This window comes from Antechinus flavipes, chromosome 1 (assembly GCF_016432865.1).
Source record: "Antechinus flavipes isolate AdamAnt ecotype Samford, QLD, Australia chromosome 1, AdamAnt_v2, whole genome shotgun sequence".
Classification (NCBI taxonomy): domain Eukaryota; kingdom Metazoa; phylum Chordata; class Mammalia; order Dasyuromorphia; family Dasyuridae; genus Antechinus; species Antechinus flavipes.
This window is the reverse complement of record NC_067398.1, coordinates 7,771,545-7,797,412: the sequence shown is the minus strand read 5'-3', so window position 1 is coordinate 7,797,412 and position 25,868 is coordinate 7,771,545. Positions and strand designations below refer to the sequence as shown.

The 25,868-nt window shown below is 42.6% G+C and overlaps 1 protein-coding gene across 1 annotated transcript in view; it reads left to right on the top strand.

Moving 5' to 3' along the window:
- The first annotated feature begins 9,459 nt into the window (after window positions 1-9,459).
- The window catches only part of RALA (RAS like proto-oncogene A), a 52,278-nt gene continuing 35,869 nt past the window's right edge, over window positions 9,460-25,868 (top strand). Inside the window, exon 1 of the mRNA XM_051978617.1 lies at window positions 9,460-9,812. The gene's annotated coding sequence lies outside the window, so the exon portion shown is untranslated. The remainder of the gene's footprint in view (window positions 9,813-25,868) is intronic.

Genomic DNA, 25,868 nt, shown 5'->3' with positions numbered 1-25,868 from the left:
TTAGCTTTCTTTTTTTTTCCCTTTGGTCTATAGCTGTGGTTTTCTTACATAGAGAACCCTTCTTTCCCAAACCAGATCCTTTTCTTCAGTATTGACTCTTAATTTAGAGTTGCCTGGGGACAAAGGTTAAATTACTCACCTCCAGATCCTGCATTAAACACTTCCTTATTACCATCCCTTTCTACCAAAGTCCTATCATCCCCCACAGGCTCCTGGGGGAACAAATTTACTTTCTTCTTAAAAATGTGTTCCTTTCCCAGTCTTTCTATCTTCTTGCCCTTGAGGGCTCCTGGCACTCTCTTGATCCCTGCACCTCCTTGGCTGTCTTTTCCAGGACTACTTAAACTTTTATTCACACCCTTCTCTCCCAGGTCTCCGACCCTAAAGGTTGAGAGGTGAGATGGGGAGGTTGGAATGTTCCTTGCTCCCTATTACTCTCACTCCATTCATAATTATAGCCAAATCATCTCTCCACAATTAACTGAAATCTGGTCCCATTCCCATCATTCAACTGAAACGAGTTTCTCCAAAATTACCAAAGATCTCTTAATTGTCCAATCTAATGGCCTTTGCTCAATCCTCATCTTTTTTTAACTTCTCTCATTCACCCTCTTCTTCTCTTTTCTCACTAGGTTTTCATGACACTGCTCCCTCCTGGTTCTCCTGTCCAACCAGTTTCTTTTGCTTCTTTTTATCGATTTCATCAGTTCTATTGTAGGCACTCTTTTCTTCTTCCTCCGCGTCCTTTCATTTGGTGATCTCATCAGCTTCCATGGTTTCAATGATCTTTTCTTTCCAGAAGGCTTTCAAACACATTTTCATCTTACCATTTCCCTGACTTCTAGTCTCCTATCTCCAACTGCCTATCAGACATCTCAAACTAGAAGTCCCATAGATAGCAACATATCCAAGACTGGACTTATTGTTCCTCCCAAGCCCCCCTTTCTAACTTCTCTTTCCTTGTTGAGGGTACCCCAAGATGGCTAAGTCTCATGGCTAAGGTTTCGTCCTTGCCTCCTCATTCTTCCTCAGCTCCCATAGCCAAGCTGTTTCCCAGCCCAGTTTGCTTTGACCATTGTAACACCTCTGTTCTATGACCGGTTCTTTCCATTCACGTTGTCCACACCCTGGGGCAGGCCATCACCACCTCATGGCTAGATTATGTCAATATTCTGCTGGTTGGTCTCCCTGCCACAAGTCTCTCTCCCTTCCAGTCCACCCTTCAGTCAGCTGTCAAACTGATCTTCCTAAAGTACAGTCTGCTGATGTCACTCCCTCCTAGTCAATAAATGCCAGTGGCTCTCTACTAACTGGGGGATCCCCTCACTCCCCTCCATGTACATGAGATCCAGTGACACGGCAGTCTGTTTCTCGGAGCTCTTTTCCCTCCTTACCTTCCGGTTTCCCTGGCCGCCTCCAAATTTCAGCTCTAGTCCCACTTTCCACAAGAAGCTTTCTTAATCATGTCTTTCATTTGAGACCCTATCTATATTGTGTTCATACATAGTTGTATGCACATTGTTTCCTACATTGAATGATAAGTTCATCAAGACCAAGGATTTTCTTGCAACCCCAGCACTCTGCATATGGGCTGGCATACAGTAAGTGCTTAATAAATGCTCATTGATGATATGTCTTAATTTGATGACACTTACCCATGAACGCACGGCTAGTCCAGATTGGGGGGATAACTCATTTCTTCCTGGCACCAAAGCCAGCTCCCTCCTTTTCAGGGCAGGGTCTTTCACATACTATCTGGGGCAAGGGGAGCAAAGAGGGCCAGGAAAATCTCCTGATTCACCATTACTCTGTCCCTAGTGATGGAATGAAGTCACCTGCGGATTGGAATAGGCATGTGATATTCTGGGAAAGGAATAGAGAAAATGTGTTAGATCATCAAGAGCTGGAAATCATTTTATCAGTCATTTTTCCCAGGAGACATTCAAGCTAACATGAAGTTAAATGCTTCAAATGATCTGGTTTGAAAATGCCTAGGAATAAAACCAGAATATTTGCTGAGGAGCCAAAGATTTCATGACTTAATGAGTATTGATCTCAAAGCAGAACTCCCCTATTCCACTCACCCTACTAGGAGTTAAGCAAACCAATGTATTCCCCTGGTTGTATCGCCCTTGTCTGTATGAATTCCCCTGCTAGAATATAAACTCCATGAGGACAGAGACTATCTTCCCTTTTGTAGTTACTTTGAGCACAGTACTTGGCATATTGTCAGCACTTCATACAATGCTACAAAATTCTTTATTTCAATTGCCCTGTTTTGGAAAAACCTAGTGATGTGTTCCGGGCTCTGCCCACAGTCACCTATTCTTCTCTACTCTCTCTTCAAGAACTTTTGGGGTGATCCCCAAATTGGTGTATAGGCGGCAGGATGCTGTGATATACTTCTCATTTCTGGCCTTCTTCATCCTATTCCTTTTTTTTTTTTTTTTAATTCTGAATCCTGCCTTGCTGAATAGTGTGATGAATTCCCTGAGAGTTGTCCACAGTCAAATTAACAAACATTTATCGAGCTTCTACTATGTGCTACACAGTGCTAAGGGCTAGGTTGATCATCTTTTGAAAATTTATCTGGTAGAAAAAGAGTTTGCCTCATCCTGTACAGCAATGGAGGGGGAAAAATAGACTAGTTTCATGGAGACAGAGTTGAACTTAATATAAAGAACTTTCTGCCCATGAGAGTAGTTCATGAATGTAATGGCTCATGGGCCCTGCCAACCATGGAACATTCACCCTGAAGCTGGGATAGCCATGGTGAGGGGGTCTTGTTTAAAAGCTTCCTGCTTGAGTGAGAGAGTGAACTAGCTGGCCTCCCTTCAAGGTCCTTTCCATTCCTGAGAGCCCACGTCCTTCCGTTTCTCGTTTAGGTTTCCTGCCTTTATTTTGGTGGACTGACAGGATGCTGACAGGATCTCTCAAGGGCGAGAGAGTTTTTTGAACAGGACTTCCCAATCTTTTGTGTCACTGACCCCTTTAGCAGCAATTTGGTAAAGACTATAATGTTTTTAAATGTATAAAATAAAAAGCATAGGATTACAAATCGAAACAATTACAGTGAAATACAGTTCTCAACATTTTAAGAAGTTCCCAGATGCCAGATTAAAAATTCTTGCTTCAGCAATATGCAATAGATTTTTAGGATTTAAACTATGTGTTCATAAATAGCTGCTTCATTTTTTTAAGCTACTAAAAGCACATTGAAAAATGAAACAATTTCGTCCTTTGGCGTGTATTTAATTTGTACTATGAGTTTAGGGCTAAAATCACAAGTAAAAGGGAACAAACAATGGGCATATGCTAGGGGATTCTCTTTCCCAGTAACTATAGTTATACATGGGGGTGGGAGGGAGAATGAGGAATGGGAAGACACCATTAAGCCCAGTTGCTATACTTGTATATACACATAAAGTTGTGCCCACAACTTCCTATTTCTGTCTGCAAAGGCAGATTTTAGTATCCCAGACCTTAAACCAAAACTGTTCTACAGAATCTAAGTCCAAGATAATTGAATAATATCTGTTTAATAAAATACAAATTTGTCTAGCACTTTATACTCCATATTTATAAACTTATGAGACTGGTAGAGATGGGTATTTTACATTTTATCAAATATAGTGGAAATGAACACCATTTCTGTAGACACATGTACCTACAATTGATTGTTCAGCTATTTCTAACTCAGTGTCTTTCTGTCTCCTCCACATAGACAAGGTTTTCTTCCTATTCTTTTTTTTTTTATTTTTCTTCCTATTCTTATCTGAAATATTGGCATATCTTTTCCAGCACCGATGTCCCTGAATTGTTTTTAGTTCTTTGCTACTTGAAAACAATGAACTTTGAGCAATGTAAGTAACCTTGTAGGCTGGGATTCTTTCAAATATTGCAATGTTCCTAAACCTCTTCCAGATTTCCTTTTCCTTCTTCATTATTACCAACAACTCTTTTAAAGTGATATATTTTCTGGTTACTGAGATTTTCTCTCTGGGATTCTCTACTATGCATTAAAAAAAAAATCTTTCCTCTTCATTGAAATTATAAATATTTCCTGGCTAAGTGTAAGATCTGTTTATATTTATCTCATTTGGTGCTGTTAACAAAGGAAGAAGGAAGGAGAAAACTTCCCAAGTACAACAGGCAACAGATGAGACGACTAGAAATTCACAGAACAAAAAAGAAAAAAAAAGCACCAAAAAGAAGAGCCAACAATAAAATCCCTATCTGTACATCTCGTCAAATCCTAATTTCTTAAGGGGAAATTAATCTTCCAGTTTAAGTAAGAATTGGGAGAGTAGCTAGAGGGGGTGCCACAAATGAAAAAGAAAAAAAGCTAAAGCTGTGTTAGGTGCACTTTACATTTTATTGGAGAGAGAAAGAGGGGGAGAGAAAAGAAAAAGAAAATAATACTAAGTACACACCTAAGGAGGTTTAGTCCAACAAGGTCACCACTTGCTAAGATGATGGTGTCTGAGAAGACAGGATATATATGGTTGAAGATGTGGAGTAGATATGTAGGCATTCACAATGAATGATTTTGTCACTAAAATAAGAGAGGTGAGAATGCTGGGGAAGGGGCATGGCTCTGGTGGCTTTCAGAAAAAGGAGGAAGTTTCTAAATGAAAATTTGGGGGATGGGATCAAACCAAGCAAGGAAGAATAAAAGTATTGCCATTTAGGAGAAAAGACACTGTTGACTCTAGATGACCTCAATTTGTGTAAATGAGTGACTTGTCCAAGGTTCTACACCAGTAAGTATCCGAGGCTGGATTTGAACTCAAGGATTCCTATTTCTAGGATGCTCTGTGGACTATGGTGCCATCTTGGTGCCCAGAGTCATTCAGTATAATAGTGTTAATTCTTCCTCTAGTGTTTAATAACTACAGGAAGTGATCAAAAGAGAAGGCGGATGGTGGAGGTGAGGATTAGTAGTGAAGTAATGACCAAGGGTACAGGGAGATGTAGAGTTGAATTTATCAAGAAAGTGGTGGGAGGAAAGTGAGACAAAAGCAGGGTTACTGGACCAAGAGAGCAAGGTGGGATAGGGAGTGAGGCTGCAATAAGGATGAACAATAAATTTAGGAGGAATGAAATGGAGAGATGAAAAGAAATTCTAGATGAACAAAAAGAAATGGATAGAATTTTAGAGTAACACTGAATAAATAAAGTCTAACTATTCAAATCCCTTCTTTTCAAGGATGGAAATATAATTCTCATGTTGCAAAGAATTTCCATTGAGGAAATTCCATCTCTTAATGCAGTCAGCCACTTTTCCTGCCACTTAGGGAGGGGTTGTCTGGGACCATGAGAAATTCAATGACCATCCAGAGTCATATAATAAAATGAGATGGAGGTGGACAGCACCAAGGCTGCGTCTCACTAATCATTTTCTTTGGGGGTACAAGGGATCCATTGCACATGGAACAAAAAGGTTCAGAATTTCACAGTGGACTTTCAATCCAAAAATAATAGTTTGACAAGACTATGAAAATGCTTTCATATGATAGTAGTGAGCAGTAGCGAATCTTACATTAATAACACTTCACTCTTTTAACTAAACATATATTAATTGGCAAGCATACAGGGCAAGTGCTCACAAGTAGCCAGAAAAAAAAAAAAAAAAAGGACAGTTTCAAGGTATCTCTTAAGAGCTTCAGAATTAATTATATGACATGGGAGACACAGGACAGCCCAGCACGGCATGCCCTCATCACAGAAGGTGCTGTGCTCTGTGAGCAAATGAATTAACTCTGACAAAACAGGAAATGCTTAAAGTTACAGAATCCACCCCAAATGTTTATGGGGACTATTGGTGTCTAACCTGTAGCACAGCATTCTGAGCTCTTAACAAATGTCGTTTTGATCCTCTTCCAGAATGAAGAGTAACCACCAACCAACCATTTACTAATAGGTTATGAAGTAGTTTTGAATATAATCAAAACTAAGTTCAACAAAAAAGCCAAAGATATTATTTTTTATTTTTTTTAGCAGAAGCCTTGATATCTTCTCTTGGTAAATGTTCAGATTCAGTTGTGCTCCTGGGGATTAGTGCTCATTGTTAATAATATGTCCTTTCAATAATACCTTTCATCCAGGAACCTCAAAGAGCTTTTCAAACATTAATTTGTTATGTCTCATAATATCCCTGTGAGGTAGAGCAGCAGAAGGTTATTATTATCTCAGTTGTATAGCAAGAGAATCTAGGGCACAGAAAGGTTGTGACTTTCTTAGGGTCACAAAGTGGGGATAGAAAAGTGAGGATGCATTGCATTTTATTTTCTCATTCTCCACATAGTGGGGGCATTGCAATAAATTATAACTTAGTATGAGTGTGACAATTTAGTTAGGCTGCATTCTAGGAAAATGATTTGAATGAGAAAATGGGATAGACTTGAGTCAATTCATAGTGATGAATTTACTCTTACTAGCATGAGAACTTAAGCAGGGAGCCCCTTTTCAGTGTTTCATCTGAAAGATGGTCTGCTGCTTTAACACTTAGTATTTTTTCTGTTTGGAGCTACCTCCATGTGCAAGGCAAGCAGAGCTGCTCTTTTTTTTTTTTCTGATAACATATCATTTTTGCTTTTTCTTAAACAATACCTTTTTATTTTCAAAATACATACAAAGATAGTTTTCAACATTCACCCTTGCAAAACCTTGTATTCCATATCTTTCTCTCTCCCTTTTCCCCTCCCCTAGACAGCAAATAATCCAATATAGGTTAAACATGTGCCATTCTTCTCAACATATTTCCACATTAATCATGCTGCACAAGAAAACAATTAGATCAAAAAGGAAAAAAAAATGAGGGAAAAAAAGCCAAGCAAACAACAACAAAGTTGAAAACACTATGTTGTGATCCACATTCATTGTCCATACTCCTCTCTGATGCAGATGGCTCTCTCCATCACAAGGCTATTGGAATTGGCCTGAATAACTTTGCTCTTGGAAAGAGCCACATATGTCACAATTGATCATCACATAATTTTGCTGTTATGTACAATGTTCTTTTAGTTAACTCCCTTCACTTAGCACCAGTTTGTGTAAGTCTCTCCAGGCCTCTCTGAGGTCAGCTTGCCCATCATTTCTTATAGAACAATAATATTCTACCACATTCATGTACCATAACTTATCCAGACATTCTCCAACTGATGGGCCTCCACTTACTTTCCAGTTCCCTGTCGCTACAAAAAGGGCTGCTACAAACATTTTTGCACATGTGGGTCCTTTTCCCTGTTTTATGATCTCTTTAGGATACAGACTTAGTAGACTCATTGCTGGATCCAGGGAATGCAGTTTAATAGACCTTTGGACATAGTTCCAAATTGCTCCCCAGAATGGTTGGATCTGTTAACAGTTCCACCAACAATGTATTAGTGTCCCAGGTTTCCCACACCCCCTCCAGCATTTATCATTTTTTCCTGTCATTTTAGCCAGTCTGGAAAGTGTGAAGTGGTACCTTGGAGTTGTCTTAATTTGCATTTCTCTAATTGTGATTTAAAGCACCTTTTCATATGATTAGAAATGGTTTTAATTTCATCTGAAAATTGTTCATGTTTTTTAACCATTTATCAATTGGAGAATGGCTTGTATTCTAATAAATTCGAGTCAATTCTCTATGTATTTTAGAAATGATGCCTTTATCAGACCACCTCCCCCCGTTTTCTGCTTCCCTTTTAATGTTTGGCTGCATTGGTTTTGCATGTACAAAAACTTTTTAATATAAAAATTTTCCATTTCATAATGTTTTCTAGTTCTTTGGTCATAAAGTCCTTCCTTCTCCCCAGATCTGAGAGGTAAATTATTCCTTGTTCTTCTATTTTCCTTCTAGTATCACCCTTTATATTTAAATCATGAACCCGTTTTAACCTTATTTTGGTATACGGTGTTAGGTGTTGGTCAATGCCTAGTTTTTGCCATACTATTTTTCAATTTTCCCAGCAATTTTTGTCTAATAGTGAGTTCTTATCCCAGAAGCTGGAGTCCTCAGGTTTGTCAAACACTGTAATCAATGACTATTGTTGTGAACCTAAAATATTCCACTATATTTTTTAGCCAGTAGTGAATGATTTTGGTGACTGTGGCTTTATAATATAATTTGAGGTCTGGTACAGTCAGGCCACCTTCATTTGCATTTTTTCATTAATTCCCTTGAGATTCTTGACCTTTTCTTCTAGATGAGTATTTTTAGCTCTATAATTTCTTGGCAGTCTTAATGGTATGGCACTGATTAAGTAGTTTAGGTAGAACTGTCAATAGTATATTAGCTCTGCCTACCCAGGAGTACTTGATATTCTTCCAATTATTTAGATCTTAGTGTGAAAAGTGTTTTGTAATTGTGCTCATATGGTTCCTGGCTTTGTCTTGGCAGGTAGACTCCCAAATATTTTACATTATCTAGTTATTTTCATCTGTTATTTCTCTATCTCTTGCTGCCGAACTCTGTGGAGAATACAGAAATACCAATCATTCATGTGGATTTATTTTGCATCTTGCCACTTGGAGAAAATGATTGTTTCTAGTAGTTTCGAGTTGATTCTCTAGGACTCAGAGCTGCTCTTGCTTCCCAAGGCCTGCTCGGCTTCACGAGGGGTCGGCCCACTCAGCTGCTGGGGGGACCTTCCCTTGGGCCTTTCACAGAGGTGTCCACAGTATTAGCACTGACAGAGCGCGGCTGCTTCACATTTCAGGGTTTGTGCCAAACTATGGAGACAGGGGGTTGGCTGGGCTGCCCCCTGACAGCAAGAAGCCACTGAGCCCACTCTGATGATTGGTAAAAGGCAGCCTGGCAGAAGAGGTCCGGGGGCAGTCTGGAAGCTGCGAGTTCCAGTCCTACCGGCTCTGCCTGTAGCCTTTCTTAAGTTACTTATTGGGGGGGAGGGGTGGATCAGGCAAGTCCACTCCCCTTCTCTGGCCTCAGTTTCTTCATCTGTTCAAGGACCGCCTGGGTAGCGGATCTCGAGATTTTTACTCTTCTCCCCCTCTCCGAGGGTGGGGGTAAGGAGGCAGGAAGCGCATGCGCAGTTAGAGCCATTGGCTAACTACTTGATTCCTGTCTCCACATTCCCTCCCCCCCTCCCCTGTCTGGCTCTGCAACTCGGCTGGGGACCCTCTGAGCTGTCGGGGGCCTCATTCTCCACCCAGCTGGAGTTAGAGGGGATGACACTGGGGTGGGGAGAGGGTCCATCTTGATGGACCAAGCCAGAGCACAACGCAGGACGGGAATCCTCTCGACGCACAAGATGGCGGTGGCCCCGGAGGAGCACGAGTCCTAAGCGGGCGAGGACGGCCGGACGTCAGTGACGTCAGCATCCGGGAATCTCGGTTGGGATTCTGGCGCCCAGCCGCCTCGGGGACTGCGCTGACGTCACCACTGCGCAGGGGGAGGGGAGGGACTTTCCACAGAGCTAGGACGCTCGCACCTGCGCAGAAGAGTCCGGCGCGCCACATTTGTCTCCCCTCCCCAGCCCCCGCCCTCCACCGAGGGCGGGGCGACGAGCAGGGTTCCCATCATTGTTCTCCAGCGGGGCTCGGGTCTCGGTCCTGGTCCTGGTCCTGGTCGTGCGGTCCGCCGGAAGTCGCTCCCAAGCTAGGGGCCCCCTCCCCGTCGGTGCGACCCCAGCCTCGCGCCCCGGAAGCGATCGGCGGCGGCGGTGGCGGCTGCCAGGAGGAGCCCCGAGCTGTCTGGCCCCGGTCCCGGCCCCGCAGCAGCGGCGGCGGCGGCAGTGGCGGCGGCGGCCTCAGCCTCACCCCGGCCGGCCGCGCGTGCGTGCCCGCCTCCGCTCCCCGGCCGGCTGCAGGTGAGCGCGGGCTCGCGGGGCACCGGGCGGTGGGTGTGTCCGGGCCGGGCCAGGCCGCGGGAGCGCGGCCCGAAGGTCACCCCGCCCGCGCCGGGGGCATTCATTAGGCGCCTGCTGAGTGCAGGGCGCGGTGGGGGGGGTGAGGGAAGGGGGTTAAAAGAGAAAGGGGGTGCACCTCCTGCAGGGGGAGGGGCAGAGCCGCCGCATCCATCCTTTAAGTGCCTTCTGGGTGTCAGACGCGGGAGGGGGGTGTCTCTCTTTGGGGGGATGGAGAGGAGAGCCGCAGCATCCGTCCATCCATTAGGCGCCTTTTGTGTGCTTGGACTCTGCGAGTATCTAGGAAGAAAGAGACTCCTTTCCTTTGGGCGTTGGGGAGAGGAGCCGCAGCATCCATCCAGTAGGCGCCTGCTGTGTGCCGGGGTAGGGAGACGAGGGAGGAAAATGTTCCCTCTTTTGCAGAGGGTGGGGAAGAACCGCAGCATTCATTCATTAAGCGCCTGCTGTGTGCCAGGCTGGGCGGAGAGGGGGAGGGAAAGTGCGCCCCTCCTTAGGCAGGGGAAGAGCCGCAGCATTTATTCATTAAGCTCCTACTGTGTGCAGGGCTCCGAAGGGGAACTTTGTGGATAATATAGGAAAGGTAATGGAGAACCACAATTTCTATTTAGCGCCTGCTGTGTACCAAGCTTCCGTGGGTCTCAAGGAGGAAAGGGGCGGCTCTTTCGGGACTGGGGGGACTATCGCAGCATCCATCCATTAAACACCTGCTGTGTGCTCGGCTCGCGGGGAACTGGGGGGATAGGGGCAGGTCTCCCGGGGAGGAGAGTAAAGAGCAAGTCTTCTGCCGCTCGTGTCTGCGTGTCCATGGTGGTCTGCGGGTCCGTGTGGAACCAGCGCCCGCTGCCTCTGTTCCCCTCCCCCACCGGGAGGTTCCCCATTACCGGGGGCCGCAGATCTCCATTCCGGGCGTGAAGTTGGGCCGCTCCCGGGGCACCCCCCCCCCCCCCGGCCCTTCCCTGGGAGCTCCCGCGGCTGCGGAATCCAAAAGAGAGAGCTAAGGCTGGGGCGGGGGGAGAGGGCACGGCCCCAGCGGGGAAGGCCGCGGGGTGCCGGGAAATGGAGGGGCGCGACCTGATGCGGCTTCCCGAATCCTCCTCTGGGGAAGGCGAGGCAGCCCGGGTCTGGGTGTGGGCGCCGCTGGACTGCTTGGTTTCGGATTCAGAGGAAATGGGGAGGGGCGGCTTCCAGGGGTCCCCGGGTACTAGTCGGCCCGGGGCTCCGGCGCGCGCAGGACGGGAGCCCTTTGCGGGCTTGGGGGTGACAGGCATTGCTCCCACGGGGCTTTCCGGTCGGGGCTTCGGTTTCTTCGGCTCTTAAAGGCTGAGAATCCTCCAAAGGTCCCTCCCCGCCGGCCTTGGCCCAAAACCTGAATTTCTCGATGAGCTCCGGGGCCACACCCTAGTTAAACCCACAAGCACTTGCTTTGATAGAGCCTTGCAGTGTTTTTAAAAACCACTAATGGGGGCCGAGAGTGGTGCTGCTTCAGGCTCAGATTGTTCGTGTTTGAAACGGTGAGATTTATTTAGGGCCCGATAGGTCCTTTCTGTTGGGGAAACTTGTCTGTCGCTAATGATTTGGTGGTTGAGAGCCGTTCCTCGGGCAGGCGGGCGGGCTTCCCAGTGCAGAGGCTTGGATCGGGAGGGAGAGAACCCGGCTTCTGATTCTGCCCGTATAGACGCAGGGCAGGGAGGCTCTCCACACCAGTTTGCTCTTTTCTAGAATGGGATGAAGATGCTCGGAGAAAACACTTAGCTCCCAGGGATGTTAAGTTCCAATAAATATAATCTCTCCGTCCTCTGTAGACTTTTAAAAAAGCCTTGTTTAGACTAGTTATCAGTAAAGCAAGTTAAAGATGTGTCACTCTGAAATCTGAGTCAGTAAAAGCCTCCCATCAGGTATTTGTTTGCATTATATGTCGGGTTAAGATTGAGAAATTATCCTAGTGAAAATCGTGGCCTTAGCTTCACGGTTACCATTAAATTGTGGAAAAGAAGTGATGCTACATTTATCTCTTCAGTGTGAGCAGATAACCTTTTAGAACTGATTTTGAGGTTACATGTGTGCCTCCCCGTTATGGAGCTTAATCCCAACAGTTTTGCTCCTTTGGCTAATTCTCTTCTGCTCAGGTGTGGAACTTGTGGAAAATCATGAGGACTTTTCTTTTGTGGCTTGGAATTGAGCCTCTGGAAGAGGAGAAAATGTAAGAAAATGTCAGAATGGATGCTGGAGAGGCCCTTGACTGCTTTGATGTCGGGCCTCAAGGTTGGGAGCATTGTTGATTGGTTCTTGTCTTTCATTCTCCAAGATGACCAAAGTAATAGCACGATGTTAGAATTGGGAGACTGGGTCTGACTATGGCTGCTCAGGTCACCACGAGCTTGGAAAGCTCTATCAGGGTGGGCGCAGTGGGTTGGGATTCTCAGAAAGGGCATCTCTCACGTTGCTTTTGAGCTGCTGCAGTTCTGCTTTGCTCATAGAGCAGAGCACCTTCTGGGATGTGATCTCCTGCCAGTGTCTCCCATGAGATAACCTTGAGAACGTCCTTGAGTAGCTTCTTTCCACTGCCTTGTGAGAGTTCTTCACAAAATAAGCTTTTAGGCAAACATCCATGTGCCAGTTAAACAGCCTGACAGTTCAGCTTGAGAAGGAACTTTGTGCCCAATGCCAGGTGATCTTCAGAATCTTCCTAAGACAGTTCAAATGGAAGTGATTCAGAAAGCCAGAATAAGAATTTTTGGATAATGGTTTATAATATAGGAGGAGGGACAGGCTCTTGACTGGAGTTAGGGTATAGCTGATAAGTGCTAAGAAAAAGATTTCCATGAACTGTTATAATGAAATGAGAAGTGTCTGTCTCAGCAGCTAGACAATCTGAGAGAGTAGCTCCAGAGAAGGGAGCTGCCCCAAAGGGTCTTGGAATTTCCAGGAGAAGCCCGAGCTTTGGGTGGTAACAAGGACACCAAATGGGGCACCTGATTTTCTTGGCATCCTTGAAACCCGCAGCGGGGCAGACCTTGTTCAGAAGGACCAGACTCGATCCTTGAGTTTAGCTAAACTCATAAAATCTGAAGACACAGGATGGATCAAAGGGATGGTGGCAGTATGTTTGGAGAGGCACAGAGATCAGAGCTGGGAAGCCTGGTGGGGAGCTTTGGGGTGAAAAGGAAGGGAACTGCGAGTGAACAGGCCTGAAAGACAACTGAAAGAAGGAAGAAGTGTGGGAAACAGAATGTAGCCTTGGCAAGACAGCATTGTATAGTAATAAGAAGCACTTATTAAACACCCTATGAAATGCTAGTTTGGGGTGGTGGGGATTCATTGACAAAAGAAAACTAGATACTTTCTAGTGTAGAAAACAGCTGATGTTTTAGGAAAGGAGCATGGCGGGGAGAAAGGGTGGAGCTGCATGAGGGATGGAGTTTACACTAAGCTTTGAGGGGAATCTGGAATTCTCAGAGGCAGAAGAATGGAGGAAGGAGGAAGAGTTATTGAAGGGCATCCTAGACCTAGGGAGTCTCCCATGCAATGGCACCCACTAGGGAGAAGAGGAAATGTGTTTGAAGGACACATTTGGCTGAATGTGCATATGACTGACAGGTAAATGGAGCAAGGGAGGGAAGGGCTTTGGACACAAACAGGAAATGGTGCTTGAGCCTGGTGCCAATGGGGCACTATTACACTATTACAATCACAGCTCATCAAGATGCATAGAAAAGATTCTCATACCCAATCTCAGAAAAATGATATAATCTCTTCAGTGCAAATGATATTTAAGGAAGACTTTCCTATGTGCTTTCCCTTGGCCGTCATTGTCTTTCTAGTTCTCTTGCACTTCAAACCCGTCTTGTGGCCATCAGTAGTTTGGGAACAACTCAGGAGTTGGTGCCCTTTTTTCTGTTGGAAGTAAGCATTTCACAAATACTTTTTTTCAGTTTGGAGGACTTCATCTGAACATCTGGAGTTCTTCCTCTGCCAGAATAACCAGAGGTGATAAAGTCTTTTTTTGCTTTGATGATTGCATCCTTCTGGTGCTTTAGGAAGTGATTAGAGAGTACCTCTTGCTTCTCTGGACTGAATGAATTATGACCAATTATGAATGATTGTAGAGAAGTAGAAACTGGCTCCTTTGTGGAGAAGTGGCTATTTTTAATTACTAATTGCAAAGGAGAGGAAAGCTTACCCTAGATTTGAGTGTGGTAAATTTCAAGGAGCTTCAGAGAAAAAGTAGGTGGTAAGATGGTATGGTCTCAAATTCTTTTATGTTATTATTATTAATTAAAGCTTTATTTGTCAACATTGACTCTTGTAAAACCTTGTGTTCCAGATTTTACCCTCCTCCCTAGGTGGCAAGTAATCCAATATATGTTAAACATGTGAAAATATATGTTAAATCCAATATATGCATACATATTTATATAATCATCTTGCTGCACAAAAAAAATCAGATCAAAAAGGAAAAAAATGAGAATGAAAATAAAATGCAAGCATACAACAAAAAGAGTGTTATGATCTACATTCAGTTCCTATAGTCCTCTTTCTGGATATAGATGGCTGTCATCACAAAATCATTGGAACTGGCCTGAATCATCTCATTAAATGATCTGGTTCTGCTCATTTCACTTAGCATCAGTCCATGTAAGTCTCTCCAGGCCTCTCTGTAATCATCGTGCTAATCATTTCTTATTATAGAATAATAATATTTTATGACATTCATAAACTATAACTTAATTAGCCATTCCTCAATTGATGAGCATCCACTGAGTTTCTAGTTTCTTGCCACTACAAAAAGAACTGCCACAAACATTTTTGCACATAGGGGTCCCTTTCCCTCCTTTAAGATCTCTTAAGTACAGCTGGATCAAAGGATATGCACGGTTTAATAGCTCTTTGGACATAGTTCCACATGCTCTCCAGAATGATAGGATCAGTTCACAACTCCACCACATATATTAATGTTCAAGTTTTCCCACATCCCTTCCAACATTCTTATCTTTTCCTGTCACCTTAGCCAATCTGAAAGGTATGTAGTGGTACCTCAGAATTATCTTAATTTGTATTTCTATGATCAGTAGTGATTTAGAGCATTTTTTTCATATGACTAGAAATTATTTCAATTTCCTTATCTGAAAATTGTCTCTTCATATCCTTTGACCATTTATCAATTGAAGAATGGCTTGAATTCTTCTAAGTTTGAGTCAATTCTCTCTATATTTTAGAAATGAGGCCTTTATCAGAATCCGTGAATGTAAAAATGTTTTCCTGGTTTATTGCTTCCCTTCTAATCTTGTCTGCATTAGTTTTGTTTGTACAAAAACTTTTAAACTTAACGTAATCAAAGTTATCTATTTTGTGATCAGTAATGAACTCCAATTCTTCTTTGGCCACAAATTCCTTCTTTCTCCACAGATTTGAGCGGTGAACTATCTTTTGTTCTTCTAATTTGCTTATACTATCACTCTTTATGTTCAAATCATGAACCTGATGTTAGGTGTGGGTCAATGCCTCATTTCTGCCATACTAGTGTCCAATTTTCCCAGCAGTTTTTATCAAATAGTGAGTTCTTATCCCAAAAGCTGGGGTCTTTGGGTTAGTCAAATACTAGATTGCTATAGTCATTGACTATTTTGTCCTGTGAACCTAACCTATTCCACTGATCGACTATTCTGTTTCTTAGTCCCTACCAAATGGTTTTGATGACCTCTGCCTTATAATACAGTTTTAGATCTGGTAGAGCTAGGCCACCTTCATTTGCTTTTTTCTTCATTAATTCCTTTGAAATTCTTGACCTCTTTTGTTCTTCCAGATGAACTTTGTTATTATTATTTTTTTAAATCTGTAAAATAATTTCTTGGGAGTTTGGTTTGTATGGCACTGAATCAGATTAAGTAGCATTGTCATTTTTATTATATTCCTTCAGCCTACCCATGAGCACTTGATATTTTTCCAATTGATTAGATCTGACTTTATTTGTGTGGAAAGTGTTTTGTAATTGTGTTCATATAGTTCCTGACTTTGCCTTGGCAGGTCGACTCCCAAATATTTTATATTATTGATTATATTATTTTACAATATGCTTTGTTGATAATATATATATATATACATGCTGATGATTTATGTAGATTTATTTTGTATTCCTGGCCTTAAATTCTTGAGGGGGACATAGCCCAGTGAGAAGATAATACTCTGAGAAATAAGATTCAGGAGAGAAAAGTGAAACAATTGTGGAGGTGAGCTCTCAGGAATCATTCATTTCAAGTCAGATTTGATTTGGTTTTTTATTAACTTTATTGATAACTTTTTTTAATAGCTTTTTATTGACAAAACATATGCATGGGTAATTTTTCAACAATGACCCTTGCAAAAACTTCTGTTCCAGCTTTTCCCCTCCTTCCTTCCACTCCTCCCCTAGATGGCATGCAGTCCCATACATGTTAAATATGTTAAAGTATATGGATAACTTTTTAAGGTTAGCAACTAGACTTGTGATTTCACTGCTGTAAGTCAGAGGTTCAAAGGCTCCTGAGAGCCGTTGAACCAGATTAAAATGTAATTGGGAAATAGTTAACAAATTGAAATACAATCAGACACATTTAATATTAACATAATTTTCTAAGTCATTTATATAGCTCCTTCTCTCTTTGAATTTGATACCCCTGGGTGGGTAATACCTTAGTGAGGAGACATCCCCTGCTGGTACTTTCTGTGCAAGTTTGCCTTCTCTGCTCAGTTTTTTCCCATATCCCTTTTCTGTCTTCTTTCTTCATCCATCTAATGAGATACCCTTCTAGCCGAACTCATTGACACAGTGTCCAGGTCTGACGGAATATGCTGTGTGTATGTATATATGTATATGGATGCATGTATGTACGTACGGACACATACATATATATGTGTATAGGTGTGTCTGCACCATAGCACATATCCCTCTCCCTCCCCCAACCCCTGAAAAGAAGGACATTCACTTCCTTAGTTCTTCTCAGAGATCCATACTGAGAGTTAGCTACTTGGGCTTAAGTTTGATTTTGACGAACTTTGCCTTGTTATCATTGTGAGTTTTGTATTGCTTACACCTCTGTGCATCACTGAATATGATTGAGCTTCCAGTTTCCTTTCTTATGGTGTAATGATGGTACACATACATACACAGACCACCTTTATTCACCTTCTCGGCCTCCGCCAGGAAGCTCTGGGTGAAAGTCCTGCCTCTTACCCCCACTTTGTTAGCCCAGGCTGATGGCTGGTCCTCTGGATGCCCCAGGAGTGTTCTGAGCCTACCAGTTGGTGCCAGGCCCTGGCTAATCCACCTTGTGATTTCCTCACCTGGGAAGTCCAGTCTGGCAGGAAGATTCCCCTGGTGAGTCATCAGTCTTGTCTGAGGCTCTGAATCTCACAGGATGTGCCCAGGGATTTCTTGGGTCAAAGGTGGGTAGAGTTCAGCTGTCACTCCTGGTTAATTTTTCAGAGTGGTGATCTCCAGTACCGGTATCTCTGTCTCTATCATCTTTGCCAGTTCAGAGGATGTCACTTAGTCCTTCCGACTTTTCCATTTGCTCTTTTTTTGTTGTGATTTGGTGCAGTCTTTCATATGGATGTTGACAGATGACCTGTACAGACAGAAATGCAGGTCATGGTGGATGAAGGCATCGGGTAAGAGGTGCCAAGAGCACAGAGGTTCTAAATGAGGCTGATGGAACTCTCTGAACAAGAGGAAGGAGCCTGTAGCTAGAGGAGAAGGCAAGGGCAGAAGTGCAAGCCGCTGCTGTGACGGGGACAGAGCAGGGCAAAGCTACTCAAGTGACACTGCTGCTGCTTTCACTGCCTGATGAGGATAATGGATGGGAAGGAAAATGCCTGACACACAGTGGGTGCTTAATAAATGCTTGCTGATAGATATGAATATGACTTAATGTGAAGGTGAAGCACAGTCTCTTTATTCTAGTGCCTTCCTGCTGTTTCCTTTTCATCGTGAGTATAAAGTGTTTTGTATTTGTGAGTTTCCTGGAACCATCTTTCACCTTTCTTTATATCCCTGGCACCAAGCACAGGGCCCCGCTCGTGGTATGCACTTATTAAATGCTTCGTTTAGCTGAGTACTGTGGTGCATTTAAGGCATTAGAAATGAATGATTCTACCTTGTGGGGTTCCTGCGTCACTGTCATTTTGTAGAAAGATGGTAGAGAACAGGAGAGGTGTTTGTAGGACTGTAGAATGGCAAGTACCATGAGTTTTTGTTCCTTTTTTAAACAGGAAAGGAATGGAATCTATACAACTTTAGGCCTGTGATCAACCTAGATTCCTAGTAAAACTCTAAAACTTATTATTAAGGGAATGATAAAGTGAACCTGGAGAAGAGGAAGCCTTGATCACAATGAGCCAGCCAACTTCATCGCAGACAGGTTGGGCCACTCCTTGGCTCATTTCCTTTTTTGAAGATGGTACCATGACAGGGATTCCTCTCTGGTTGAATGATCAGGCACCAAGACTAATGTTTTGCTAGGAAGATTTCCCATGGACTGTTGCTGATATCTGTACCCAGTGCTGTTTAATAATTTTTTATCCATGATTTCCGTCTTAGTCTTGACTTCATTTCCCAGCCTTCAGATGCTCTGCTTGGAACATCCTGCCTTCCTCCAGGATAAGCTCATTATCTGAAATCTCATCTTGGAGACTGTTTCCACTCTGATGCTCCTTGCCTCCTCAGTATCCTTAACTGCCTCTCTCTTGTGATTGAAGGAGGAAACTCTGCCCAAAGGCTCCCTTTGTAATGAGGCTCAGACTTTTCCAACTAACTTCATTTGCCATTAGCTCTGCTTGGTTTCAGTTTTGGACATCAGTGAGTACCCTTTGGAGGCCTCCTCATCACTGCACAGTGCCTAGAACATAATAGTCACTTAATAAGTGTAGTCACGAGACTATCAACAACTTACTAGATTTTTGATTCCCAAACTTGTATTCCATTTGTTTTGGGGGGGAGGGGAGTTGATAAAGTGATTTCCCAGTGGTACCTCCTGTGTGATTACATGGCACTTAGGAAAACCACAGAGTTTATTGGCAAAATGAGCTTGGTACAGAGCTCAAATACTTTCTCATTGACATGTCAAAAAAGCATTTTTTGGCCTGTCAGATAGATAAGAAATAAACACTCCGGTAAGTCCTTGGCCATTGGCCAGAGGAAGATGGGACTTTTGGCTAGGTCCCTCCTGCATCAGAAAATAGAATAGAAATTGAGACCTTGATCTTGACCAAGACCTAAAGTTTGCTTGAGGGAGGTGGCGGGATGGGGGTGGAGGTGGGGTATCATTTGTTGTGAGGTAATGCCATTCGCTGCTTTCTGCCTAAGCAGAAGCAGATGCAAAATTCCTGTTAAGCCCAAAATGTACCTTGATATACCTAATATATAATAAGTCTATTATTCCTAATGTAATAATCACATCAGGACAAATGGGCACTTTTGAAACTCAGCTACCAGGGCAGCCTGACTATATAATGGAGGGGAGAGAATTCTGCATTGAGGCAGGATCTGGGGCTAAATCCCTGGCTGGGGTTATGACTGGCTCTGTGATTATGAGCATTACCTTTGAGTAATGAGCTGGACTCAGTAAGCAGGGCTGAAGGGGACCTGCTGGGTCCTTTCTAGCTCTCTGTGACCTGGGATTATGGAAATCAGAGCTAAAAAGAGCAATTAGCTTCTACCTTTGGAAACATTCTCAATGTGGTATCAGGTGATTTAGGCGCTCCTACATCGCTTCCAATTTTGAGATTTTGTGTGGCACTTGACAAAAGTGTTGTTTGGCTTCTCAACAGACTCTGCCATTAAAAAAAAAAGGAAGGAAATAATAAAAACTTACCCACCTACTATGTGCCAGTACTGCGCTGAGACTAAGCAAACATTCCCTCCCTGGATCCTACCCTGTGAGGAAGATGCTATTATTATCCTCATTTTGTAATTGGATAAATCGAAGCATACAAGTTAAATGATTATCCAGGGTTACAAGGCTAGGAAGTATCTGGGTCTGGATTTGAATTTATCTTCCTGACTCTAGTCTAGCACTCCAGCCTTTTGAGGCTGTATACAATGAACACATATGGTTATATAAATGTTGAATTTCTTTGTAAATCCTGTGCAATTACAGGTTTATTTGCCCAGCATCTAGTTGGGAGGAAGCTGACTGGCTCAGAATTGGGTCATAGTAGAGTTTGAAGTCAATGGCTTGCTTTTCTTGTACTCTGTCATAAAGAGTCCTCGAGATTAGCTAGAAGCTCAGGGAGGGGTTAAAGGAAGGAAAGAACTCCTATTAGTAAAGTGATCCATGATGGAACTGTGCAGGGTATCCATAGAAACTCTGGAAGGCTCACCTGAAACCTGATGCCCCCATGTGTCTGGGAGTCACATGCTGGTCCCTGCAGGATAGGGGATCATCTGCTTTTCTGTGGAGAAGTTGCTACTGCAGGGCTGCTTTCTCCCCTCTTTGGTTGTAAAGAAATAATTGAACTTAATTAATCAACATTTTTGTGAACATCTAGCTGGAGAGACTTTAGCCAATAGTATTTTCACTTCAGTGGAATATGCACTGAGGAAACCAGGGGCAGCACAAAGACTCCAATTGAGATGGGATGTAAGGGGGTGCTCTTTTCTTTTCTCACTTAATAGTATTTGACTTTTTTCAATTGTATGTGTCTTGGGGTTTTAGAGGGGTTTTTTTGGAGGTCATTGGGGTTAGGACTTGTGTGGTGATTTTAAAGATTCCAACAGACTTGCCCAGCATCGGAAGTGTTCAGTATCTGAGACCAGATTTGAGCTCAGGTTCTCCTGACAACAGAGCTGAGGCTCTATCCACTGCACCATCGGGCACTTCAATTACATGTGAAGATCATGTTCACCTTCATTTCTTATAAGATTTTGAGTTCCAAACTTTTCTTCTTCCCTCCTTCTTCTTCAAAACAGCAAGCAATCTGATGTGGGATATATATGTACAGTCTTGCCATCCATAGGTGCTGTGCTTTTTATGCTTTGTAGATAAGCTTAAAAACAAGGGGTATGTCAGTTCATTCCGATGGTCCAAGTAGCATTCTTACACACCTTTAAGATATGAAGAATACCTGAGAGGGAGAGGGAGAAGGAGAGAGAGAGAGTGGCTGTGGGTGTGCACATATCATTTTGCTGTGTTGGGGATGCGGGTGCTGCCATGAGGAAAACAGTGAATCATCTAGATAAAAAGCTGTGATGATGGCAGACCCCCCTTCCCCCACATACTTTCACATATTTGGTCATTCTTTGGCCCTTGAGATTTTTACAAACCTGTATTTGATCTTTATTTTTTTCCAGTTTCATATATATTAATATGAACAATTTTAAACATTGATTTAAAAAATTTTTTTGAGTTCCAAATTTTTTCTCATTGAGAAGGTAAGCAGTTTGATATAGATTATATAGGTGAATTTATGCAGACATTTTCATATTTCTAAATCAATTCTCAAAAAAAAATTTTTTTTAATAGGTTTCAGTAGGCAGACACCATCAGTATTTTCTCTGGAAGTACATAGCATTTTTCATCATAAGCCTTCAGCATTGTCTTCACTCATTGTATTGATTAGAATAGCTAAATCATTCACACTTGATTGCTGTTACTGTATACAATGTTCTCCAGGTTGTACTCACTTTGCATCAGTTTTTAGAAATCTTTCTAGGTTTTTCTGAGTTCATTCTGCTCATCATTTCTTACAGCACAGTAGTATTCCATCACAACCATTTACAACAACTTGTTCAGCCATTTCCTAATTTTTGGACATTCCCTCAATTTCCAATTCTTTACCACCACATAAAGAACTCCTGTAAATATTTTTGGATCTCTTTAGGGTGCAGCCCTGGTAGCGATATTGCTGAGTCAAAATTTTATTCAGTTTTATAGTCCTTTGGGCATAGTTCTAAATTGCGCTCCATAGTAGGATCAGTTCATAGTTTCACCAGTTCAGTTTTCCCACATCCCCTCCTACATTTGTTACTTTCCTTCTCAGTCATATTAGCCAAACTGATAGGTATGAGATGGTACCTCAGAGTTGTTGTATTAATTTGCATTTTTCTAATCCATAGTGATTTGAACATTTTTAAAAACTATAACTATAGATAGCTTTGATTTTGCTTTCTGAAAACTGCCTGTTCATATCTTTTGACCATATCTTTTGACCCTTTATCAATGGGGGAAATAATTTACATTCTTATAAATTTGATTCAGGTCTCTCTGTATATTTCAGAAATGAGGCCATTATTAGGAAAATTTGCTGTACATTTTTTTCGCAGTTGTGCTTAATTGTATATTTTCCTACATTCTATTTTTTTTTTTTTCAGTGTAGCCTTTCTCCTTTTACCTTCTCTCAAAAGTTTTTTAAACTTCTGACCACTTGCCTCTCCCCATCTGCCCTCCCCTTTACCTTCTTTATCCCTTTCTGTATCAGGAAAGTAGGTTTTTATACCCAAATGAGTGTGTGTTAATCCCTCTTTTAGCCAGTTCTGATGAGAATAAGGTTCAAGTTCTCTATTTCATTGAATGTTCATTTTCTCCTTGAAGGATTATACTCAGTTTTGCTGGGTAGGTTATTCTTGGTTGTAATTCTCCTTTACCCTCCGGAATATTATAGTCTAAGCTCTCTAATCCTTTAATGTATTATCCTGACAGGCTTCATGATACTTGAATTGTTTCTTTCTGATTGCTTATGCTGTTTTCTCCTTGATCTGGGAGCTCTGAATTTTTTTTTTATTATAGCTTTTTACATACAAAACATATGCATGGATAACTTTTCAACATTGTCCCTTGCAAAAACCTATCTTTCAACTTTTCTCCTCCTTCCCTCCACCCCTCCCCTAGATGACAGGTAGTACCATAAATGTCGAATATGTTAAAGTATATGTTAAATACAATGTATACATATTTATACAGTTATCTTGCTGCACAAGAATAATCAGATTTAGAAAGAAGATAAAAAATAATCGGGAGCTCTGAAATTTGACTATAATATTCCTGAGAGTTTTCTTTTGGGAATTTCTTTTAGGAGATGATCAGTGGATTCTTTCCATTTCCATTTTACCCTCTGGTTCTAAGATATCAGGACAGTTTTCCTGGTCATTTTTTGAAAGATGTTGGCTAGTTTCTTTTTGATCATGGCTCTTGAGTAATAAATAATTCTTAAGTTATCTCCCTTTGAGCTATTTTCCAATTGTTTTTCTTTTTTTTTGCAGAGGCAATTGGGGTTAAGTGACTTGCCCAGAGTCATCACACAACTAGACCATGTTAAGTGTCTGAGGCTAGATTTGAACTCAGATTCTCCTGACTTCAGAGCTGGTGCTCTATCCACTGTGCACCTCAATTGTTTTTCTAATGAGCTATTGAACATTTTCTTTTATTTTTTCATTCTTTTGACTTTGTTTCTTAGTGTCTTGTGATATGTGATTGCTCTATTCTAATTTTTAAGGAATGATTTTCTTCATTAAGCTTTTGTATTCCCTTTTCTATTTGGCCAATTCTGTTTTGTTAAGTTTATCTTTGTGTCTCTTTCACCACATGCCTTTTCTGTGTTTTAAGTTATTTTCTAAAGCTTTTTTTTTTTTTTTTTTGGCTTCCATTAGCAATTTTCCTGCATTATTGTCATTTCTTTTTTCAATTTTTTCTCTACTTCTCCTATTTGAATTTGAAAATCTTTCTTGAGCTTTTCTACAAATTTTTTGGGGTCTGAGACCAATTCACATTTTTATTTGAGGCTTTGGGTGTAGCTGTTTTTATTTTGTTGTTTCTGAGTTTGGGTTTTGATCTCTGTCACCATAGCAACATACTATGATTTTTTTTTTTTTTTTTTTCTGTTTGCTCATTTTCCCAACCTGTTTCTTGACTTTAAATTTTTAAGTTGGGTTTTGCTTCTGGGGTAGAGTGGGTATTTTGTAAGCTTCAGAGTTTTCTTATGTGACCCTTTTAAAGGCTAGTTTGGTCAGGGCAGAAGATGTCCATAAAAGGGTGTTATAATCTTAAAGAGAGGTGTGATCACTGCTCTCCTGGCCTGTGCGCAGGTTCAGGAAAGACCATAATCATTCTTCTCAGCCCTTGGACTGTGACCAGAAATCCTGTGCATACTTACCTGTGTCACCTGGAACCACTTACGGGCAATCTAACAAAGTCTTGCCCTTGGGCCTGCAAATTTGTCCCTTGTAATCTTCTGACTTCGTTATCTGACCCCCTTGGGCTGATAGCTCTGTGGTAGGGAGGTGCCCGTGGTCTCCAGGCTGTCCCCCCTCACTTTGGGATAGCTCTCCTTGTTAGTACATTGTTCCTTACATCACAGGGTCTTAATCTGGATTTCATGTTCATACAAAAACAAAAGTAGTTTGATTTTCTGTTTCAGCATTATTGTTTTCCTTAGTAACCCTATGCATTTACACTTCTGGAAACATCTTTCTGAGAACATGTTCTTAGACTTCATCAGACTACCAGAGAAGATCCAGAATCAAACTGTGGGGAACCTCTGCCCTATTTGCATTTTTGTCTCTTTCCCCCTTTTGTTACCAGCTGCATCCTTAAGGCTAAGTGAAGCAGGTACTTCTGGGCAGCTGGGAGGTGGAACACTCTCTCTTCTCTTGACCCCTCTAGAGTCACTCCACTTTTGTCAGTTAATCATCCCATAGCAGATCTCAAGGCCCTTCCACTGAGTTGCCTTCTTTTAAAATGATGTCATAAAAATTCTGAAGAAATACAATGAGCATTTCCTAATACAAAGTAGGAGGTGTAATGCTGGAGAAACTGAGTCAAGATAGAAATTAGAGAGAATTTGATAATTTATTAAATGGCACCAAATGGATCCCTGATTTGGTCCTAGGCTGAATGAGACTATATAGTATCCAAGAATCCAGCAAACAGTGTGAGTTCTAAGTGACCTATATACACATGGCTCTAACTGGGGGTGGGGGTGGGGGTGGGGGTAGAGCGAGGCAGGGGCGGAGTCAGACTCTGACAGGGTGGGGTGAGCCTCCTGAGAGGGATGACCTAATGAAGGAGGAACCCTGGAGATGGGGAGAGGCTTTCTGATATTCTAAAACATAAGATCTTTGATCCTTATCAAATATTCTGATAAAGAGGAAGGGGAGGTTCTGCAAGACTGAGCTTTGAGCTGATAATTATAAACAGAAGCAGAACTAGGCAGGATTGGGTCAGGATAATTAGGGAAACTGAGTCAGGACAATAAAAGAGAACTGTGGCATAACACAGGGAGAGAAAGGAGGATTTTACGGGCAGCTGGAAGTCAGTGGTGTCCAGCATTTTCTTTTAAGTGTACACTAAACACACCAGATAACTTTTCCGCTTTTCTCTCCCCCACCAGTGTTTTTCTCAGAACATGAAAGGCCCCAAAGGCAGACTGGGCTGGTGGGCAGAGGACTCCGAGTGGGGAGGGAAAGCTGCCCCTAAAATCCGAGTCCTTACTTTGGGATCACCCGGTATCCCGAGCCAGGCGATTTAGGCTTCCTGCTGAGACCATGGAATTAGAACTGGTGGAGACCAGGGAGAGGCTCAGGCTTGTTCTGCCTCTGGCATTTGCCCACATTTTACCCAGCAGCAACCTGGGGCTCTGAGAGGAATGGGAAAGGCCCTTCTACAATTTGGGACGCTGGATTTGAACGCGGATCTTTCTGCCTGCAGGCCCAGCACACTGCCCTGCGCCACCTCGGTCCCTGAGTGCTTTGGCTGTGGTCACTTCGGTTGTAAAGGGGAGGGGGGGGCTGGAAAGGCTGGCCACTTTTCTGCGCTGTCCCCGGTCCCCTGCGGATAAAAAGTGGCCAAGCTTGGCTCCTGTTGGCGCCCTTGTGCTTTGTACCCGGGCTCCTGCAGTCGCTTTCTCAGTGACTCGGGCTGCCTCCTTTTGCTCCCTCTTTCCGGCCTTCCCCAGCCTCAGCCTGCCCCGGGCTCCACTTCCTGCTGCCTCAGTGATAAAGTTGAGACTTTTCAAGCCTGGAATTCCGAG